This window comes from Podarcis melisellensis (genome assembly GCF_964234715.1).
Source record: "Podarcis melisellensis genome assembly, chromosome: 1".
Classification (NCBI taxonomy): Eukaryota; Metazoa; Chordata; class Lepidosauria; order Squamata; family Lacertidae; genus Podarcis; species Podarcis melisellensis.
In genome coordinates, this window is record NC_138528.1 from 4,397,282 (window position 1) to 4,404,237 (window position 6,956).

The window sequence follows — 6,956 nt, forward strand, 5'->3', positions numbered from 1 at the left end:
ACATATGCAAATAAGGGATTGAAAGTGACGTTCAGTGATTGGATAGTTACAGAAAATAGTTACTGTTGCGTTGTAGTGGAGCTCTATCTAAGCAGGCTGGCTGAACCCTTCAGTTCAGTTCTGTTCTGGCCTGTGAATAAACAAGAGCTGTTTGAAGAATCGCTGTGTCGTCTGATATGTTCACCCACAACTTAACATCCACGGTGTTTTTGTTCAAACCCTTTTCTACTGCATTAGATATCAAAAATGTCCACACCATTCTGAAGTTCGGTGTGAATGCGGCTTAACTTTTCTAGTTGACTGAAGCGGTAGGAGTGAGAAAAAAAGACATCAAACAACAGCATTTGTCCAGAGGCTCCAGGTTGGATATTGTCTAATCTCCGTGGAAACAAAGCAGGATGAAAGCTCATTTCAAAAGTTGCCTTGATGTCCCAAAATATCTAGCGCTTCCTCCCCTTGTTGCTGCTTCATTTCCCCCTCCCTGATGCTTTTCTTTTTTAAAAAAAATAAAAACCCTGAAAGGCATTTAATTCGTTTCTTATTCACATTTGCACGCAGGGTGTAGCTGTTGTGCAGCCAGCAATATCTGTTTTGCATTGTTTCCTACTCTGCTCCCCCGTTGTTTAGGAATATGTGTTATTCCCAAAGAGAAACCCTTAGAATATTGGATTCCATTAGACAACATCTCACGCTGCCAAAACAGGAAGTGTCCCCACTTGACATGGGGACATGAGCAGTGCCGGATTTACGTATAAGCTAAACAAGCTACGGCTTAGGGCCCCACTCTCTTGGGGCCCCCAAAAAAAATCCAAAGGGGAAAAAACCTGGATGTACATTTCCAAACTATAAGATAAAAAGCAAATAAAATAAAACCTACTTGGAGTCGAGAGTGGATTTCTTGCTCTTTATTCAGCTCATAGTGGTGAGGAGGAATGGAAGTTCCCCCAGAATGTCTGCTTCGTATACATTATTTACACAATGGGTCCCACGTGATTGGCTAATTCTGGGATTCTCCTGTAGGCCAATCAGGTTGCGGATTCACTTCCACCTGGAGCTGGATTGGGTGGCTCCTGTGGACCAATCAGACTGCTGCATTCTGGATCCTATTGTTCTAGGACCAATCAGACTGCTGCATTTTCGATCCTATTCAACTCAGTACATAACACAAGTAATGGAAAAAATCTGTTTCTCCTTTTGTATTCTGTTTGTCCTTGTCTACAAAGCTCGGCTCAATTAATAGGAAAACGTGTCTGCGTTGCTCTGATGGGGGCAGTCCCTTCTTCGTTTCATTTCCACAGACACGGGATCTGATAAAGCGTTCCAGATCCTTCCTCTGAAAGGGGTGTGTGTGTGTGTGCTTTTTGGTTCCTTTTGCTCCAGCCCAGAGGACAACAACGAAGAGAGCTAATTATGGGAGACGCACAAATTCCATGCCCCTCACCTCCTCGCCCCCCCCCCCCGCAATTCTCATGTAACAGCTGCAGCCACAAGAGCATGGAAAATGTGTGGGATGATGGGGAGGGAACCGATCCAAAAGCAGGCAGAATCGGTGCTGTGGCTGGAGGAGAGCTCTCTTTGACAGACAACGGCAAGGCTCTCGCGCACAAAAGGAGGGTGGGGAGGGCCTGGTAATCATAGTAATTTGCAGGGGCAGGAAAATAAGCCTCCACAAATGGAGAATTTCCAGTTGTGCTGCTCATAGCTGCTCCCATTTGACTCTCCTTCCCTCCTCACAATTAAGAACTGGGGACCAGTTTGTCGGTGAGATCGCCTTTCCGTGTACAGTGGTACCTCGGGTTACAGACGCTACAGGTTACAGACTCTATTAACCCAGAAATAGTACCTCGGGTTAAGAACTTTGCTTCAGGATGAGAACAGAAATTGTGTGGCGGCAGCGGGAGGCCCCATTAGCTAAAGTGGTACCTCAGGTTAAGAACAGTTTCAGGTTAAGAACAGACCTCCAGAACGAAATAAGTAAGTTCTTAACCCAAGGTACCACTGTATATTGGGGTAGGCAACTTAAGGCCCGGGGGCTGGATGCGGCCCAATCGCCTTCTCAATCCGCCTGTGGACGGTCAGGGAATCAGCGTGTTTTACATGAGTAGAATGTGTCCTTTTATTTAAAATGCATCTCTGGGTTATTTGTGGGGCATAGGAATTCTTTTTCAAAATATAGTTCGGCCCCCCACAAGGTCTGAGGGACGGTGGACTGGCCGCCTGCTGAAAAAGTTTGCTGACCCCTGGTGTATATATTCCCACTAGACCTTTTCGACCTGTGGAACTTGTTGCAGGTGCCACAGAAGACCAGTTCCATATCTGTAACAAATGGATCTTTTATTGTGGCAGCATGCACATTCTGGAGGTGGAGGAAAGGGGTTTTGGAGGAGGGGTGGTACCTCTGGTGGGGGGCACATGGTGCTCCTTCTGGGGAGGTTTGTCTACTTGTGGTCCCCACCCTGCCCTCGGCCATCACCAGTTGCTCCTAGAAGCGGTCAGCATGCGATAGCCGCCACACCCTGAAAATGGCTTTCACTGGCCAGCTAAACCAGGTGAGGGGAGCCGATGGGTTTCAAACTCCTGGTGAGTTAAGGACTTCCTATGCATGCAAAGGGATGTGGGTGGCGCTGTGGGTTAAACCACAGAGCCTAGGGGTGAGCTCCCGTTGCTCGGTCCCTGCTCCTACCAACCTAGCAGTTCGAAAGCACATCAAAGTGCAAGTAGATAAATAGGTACCGCTCCGGCGGGAAGGTAAACGGCATTTCCGTGCACTGCTCTGGTTTGCCAGAAGCGGCTTAGTGATGCTGGCCACATGACCCGGAAGCTGTACGCCGGCTCCCTCGGCCAATAAAACGAGATGAGCGACGCAATCCCAAAGTCGGTCATGACTGGACCTAATGGTCAGGGGTCCCTTGACCTTTACTTTATGCATGCAAAGATAGCCTCTGGCGAATTGAGTGGAAGCAATGATTCTTCAACATCAACTTTGTTGGACTGGTCATGTTGTGCAGATGCCTGGTGATCGTCTTCCAAAGCAACTACTCTATTCCGAACTTTAAAATGGAATGCGTAATGCTGGTGGTCAACAAAAGAGGTTCAAAGACTCTCTCAAGGCAAATCTAACAAAATGTAGTGTAAACACAAAACAACTGGGAAACACTGGCCTGTGAGCGCTCCAGTTGGAGAACAGCCTTTACCAAAGGTGTCATGGGTTTTGAATACAGGTAGGTAGCCGTGCTGGTCTGCTGTAGTCAAAACAAAATAAAAAAATTCCTTCCAGTAGCACCTTAGAGACCAACTAAGTCTGTTATTGGTATGAGCTTTCGTGTGCATAAACACTTCTTCAGGGTTTTGAAGACACTCAAACTCAGGACGCGAGGGAGAAACTTACTAAGAGGAAGGCACGCTTGGCAAATCCACACCATGATCAACTCTCGCCTGGAAACATCCACTCCGATGAATATATCACAAGCTAGAGAAAGGAATCTCTGAGCTTAGTGTGAAGGACAGTGTGTCGTGTCCTGTAAGGGTAATTGTTGTTTAGTTGTTTAGTCGTGTCCAACTCTTGGTGACCCCATGGACCAGAGCATGCCACGCACTCCTGTCTTCCACTGCCTCCCGCAGTTTGGTCAGACTCATGTTTGTACCTTCGAGAACACTGTCCCACCATCTCGTCCTCTGTCGTCCACTTCTCCTTGTGCCCTCCATCTTTCCCAACATCCGGGTCTTTTGCAGGGAGTCTTCTCTTCTCAGGAGGTGGCCAAAGTATTGGAGCCTCAGCTTCACGATCTGTCCTTCCAGTGAGCACTCAGGGCTGATTTCCTTCAGAATGGAGAGGTTGGATCTTCTTGCAGTCCATGGCACTCTCAAGAGTCTCCTCCAGCACCATAATTCAAAAGCATCAATTCTTTGGCGATCAGCCTTCTTTATAATCCAGCTCTCACTTCCATACATCACTACTGGGAAAACCATGGCTTTAACTATATGGACCTTTGTTGGTAGTAAGTGTAATAGGTGAGGAATTAACTGGGAGGCTGAGCCAGGAGAAGTACAGTGGTGCCCCGCAAGACGAATGCCTCGCAAGACGAAAAACCCGCAAGACGAAAGGGTTTTTCGGTTTTTGCGTCGCTTCGCTAGACGATTTTCCCTATGGGCTTGCTTCGCAAGAAGAAAGCCCATAGGGAAATCTCCGGGGACCTCTTTTAAATGCTGGCGGTGGGGAGCAAAGCCTTTCCCCCCCCCCGGCCTTCAGAAGAGGTCCAGGAAGGCCGGCGGGGGCCGAAAGGCTTTGCTCCCCAACACCAGCATTTTAAAAGCGGTCCGGGATAGCAGGGAAGCGCTTCCCGCTATCCCGGACGGCTTTTGAAGGCAGGCGGGGGGGGGGAGCAAAGACTTTTGCCCCCCGCCGGCCTTCAGAAGAGGTCCTGGAACTCTTCTGAAGGCCGACGGGGGGCGAAAGTCTTTGCTCCCCCCTGCCTGCCTTCCTGGGAGAGCGGAAAAACGCGCTGCGATTCTCCGCTCTCCCCGACGGCTTTTGAAGGCAGGCGGGAGGGGAGCAAAGACTTTTGCCCCCCGCCAGCCTTCAGAAGAGGTCCAGGACCTCTTCCGAAGGCGGGCGGGGGGCAAAAGTCTTTGTCCCCCCTGCCTGTCCCGGGGCGATTTAAAAGCCCCCGGACAGCTTTTGAAGGCAGGCGGGGGGGGGGGGGAAGCAAAGACTTTTGCCCCCCGCCAGCCTTCAGAAGAGGTCTGGCGGGGGACAAAAGTCTTTGTCCCCCCTGCCTGCCTTCCCGGGGGCTTTTAAATCGCCCCAGGACAACGGAGAATTCCTCCGCTGTCCCAGGGCGATTTTAAAATGCTGGCGGGCGGCAGCGCTGCCGCCCGCCAGCATTTTAAGATTGCCCCGGACAGCAGAGAAGTCCTCCGCTGTCCCAGGGTTTTTAAAATGCTGGCGGGCGGCAGCGCTTCGCTGCCGCCCGCCAGCATTTTAAAATCACCCCGGGACAGGGGAGAAGTCTACACTGTCCCGGGAAGGCGGGGGGGGGGGAGCAAAGACTTTTGCCCCTGCCGGCCTTCAGAAGAGGTCGGGGGACAGACTGTCCCCGGACCTGGTCTGAAGGCGGTTTCCATAGGAACGCATTGATTGATTTTCAATGCATTCCTATGGGAAACCGTGCTTCGCAAGATGAAAAACTCGCAAGACGAAAAGACTTGCGGAACGAATTAATTTCGTCTTGCGAGGCACCACTGTAGAAGCTGGAAAGATATAGTCTACTTAGGTCTCATACCAGTCAGGAGGGGAGAGATTCTTCTACAAAAAGAGAAGATTCCCAAACCAGTTAAGAGGGTGTGGAGATCCCTTGGGTCTGTTTCTTGGAGTACCCCAGGAGTAGGGTTGTCAAAAGGGTATGTAACTGTCAGAAAGCACCACCTTGTTTAAGAACCAAGGTATTAAGTGGCAACAGCTGTGCAACAACTGAGAAAGAACTGAAGTGAAATAACATTATTATCTGAAGTATCCTACGTTTTTACCCACTTCGTGCCATAAACTTCTTATGTTTAACAAAATCTCTCTTGTTTACTTGATCGAATCCTGCCAGAGGCTCCAAATTATTAAATTTTCCTGCACAAGATAATCTGGATAGTTTGTAGGAATTTGGGTAACTGGTGTTCTGTGAGGTGGGTGCACTTTTATTTAAGTGAGGGCCGGCCCAACGGCGCCAGGGGGAAAAGTGCTGTTCTGTCGTCGCACCCCCTCCCCTCAAAATATCCAAGCGCTCGGGGTAGGAGAAGAATGAATCTGCTTCTGCTCAAGGCTGGCTTTGCGGCCTTTGCTTATTCCCAAAGAATTACGAGGATGCTGGGAAGATAAACAAGGGGAGAGATGGTCTTTGGCACAGCCGGACGATTGAGCAGCTGTAAGGACCGCGTTTATAAGCCAAGAGATTACTAAAGTGGAGAGGAGAACAGGAGGGAGACACAAAACACACACACACACACCATGCAAACATGCCTTCTGTGCTTCGTCTCTCTGCTCCTGATCATTTCCCGCCATCTCGTGCAAGGCCTTCCGAGACCACCTTTGAAACTGTTGTAAACAAAAATTGTCCTTTTCCCTTATGGGCTACCCAAGAGCCTCTGGTTTGCATGCAGAATGTCCTGTTGTTGTTGTTGTTGTTTGTTTGTTTGTTGTTGTTATTTCTATCCCACCTTCTTCCCAAACCAAGGCTCATGGCGGCTTACACAAATTAAATCGACACAGATATAATGCAAAATGCTTAAAACATTTACAGTCGTACCTTGGTTCTCGAACGTAATCCGTTCCGGAAGTCCATTAGACTTCTGAAACGTTTGAAAACCAAGGCATGGCTTCCGATTGGAAGAGAGCTTCTTGCACTCAAGCGGAAGCCGTGTCGGACATTCAGCTTCCGAAAAACGTTCGAAAGCGTTCCGGGTTTTCAGTCTTCGGGAGCCAAAACGAATAGAATTAAAGCCACACACACACAGTGTGTGTGTGTTAAAATACTGGTTCAGTCCCTATCACCATCAGGTTTGGCTGTGAATGTCCCTTTCCAGAAACCCTGGAGCTGCCAGTCAGTGCGGGCAACACTGAGGTATATGTTGTAAACAAAAATGGCCCTTCTTCCCTTATGGGGTATCCAAGAGCCCATATAGAATCCTTACATAGGTTCCCTATTGGTAGGAGAGAATAACAGAGGCCAACCAGAGAATATTGAGAAGCAAAGCAGCTAGTAAGCTTGATCTTTATTGATCTGTTGCAACAGGGTGCTCCCCTCATACGCAGGAGAGAGGAGGGACCCAGAAAAATGGCATGCAAGGCCTTATAAAGACTTTTGAAATTGCCACCCTGTAGATCAAGACCACCCCCAGAAACATCACAGAAGGGGTGTAACCTAAGACCACCCCCCAGATACATCACACCTACATCACAGAAAAGGCGG

The 6,956-nt window shown here is 49.1% G+C and overlaps 1 long non-coding RNA gene across 1 annotated transcript in view; it reads right to left on the reverse strand.

Annotated features, from left to right (window-relative positions):
- Positions 1–6,956, reverse strand: part of LOC309372968 — a 156,899-nt gene extending 149,943 nt beyond the window's left edge. The window contains exon 1 of the long non-coding RNA XR_014169745.1: positions 6,796–6,956. This is a non-coding gene — a long non-coding RNA (uncharacterized lncRNA). The remainder of the gene's footprint in view (positions 1–6,795) is intronic.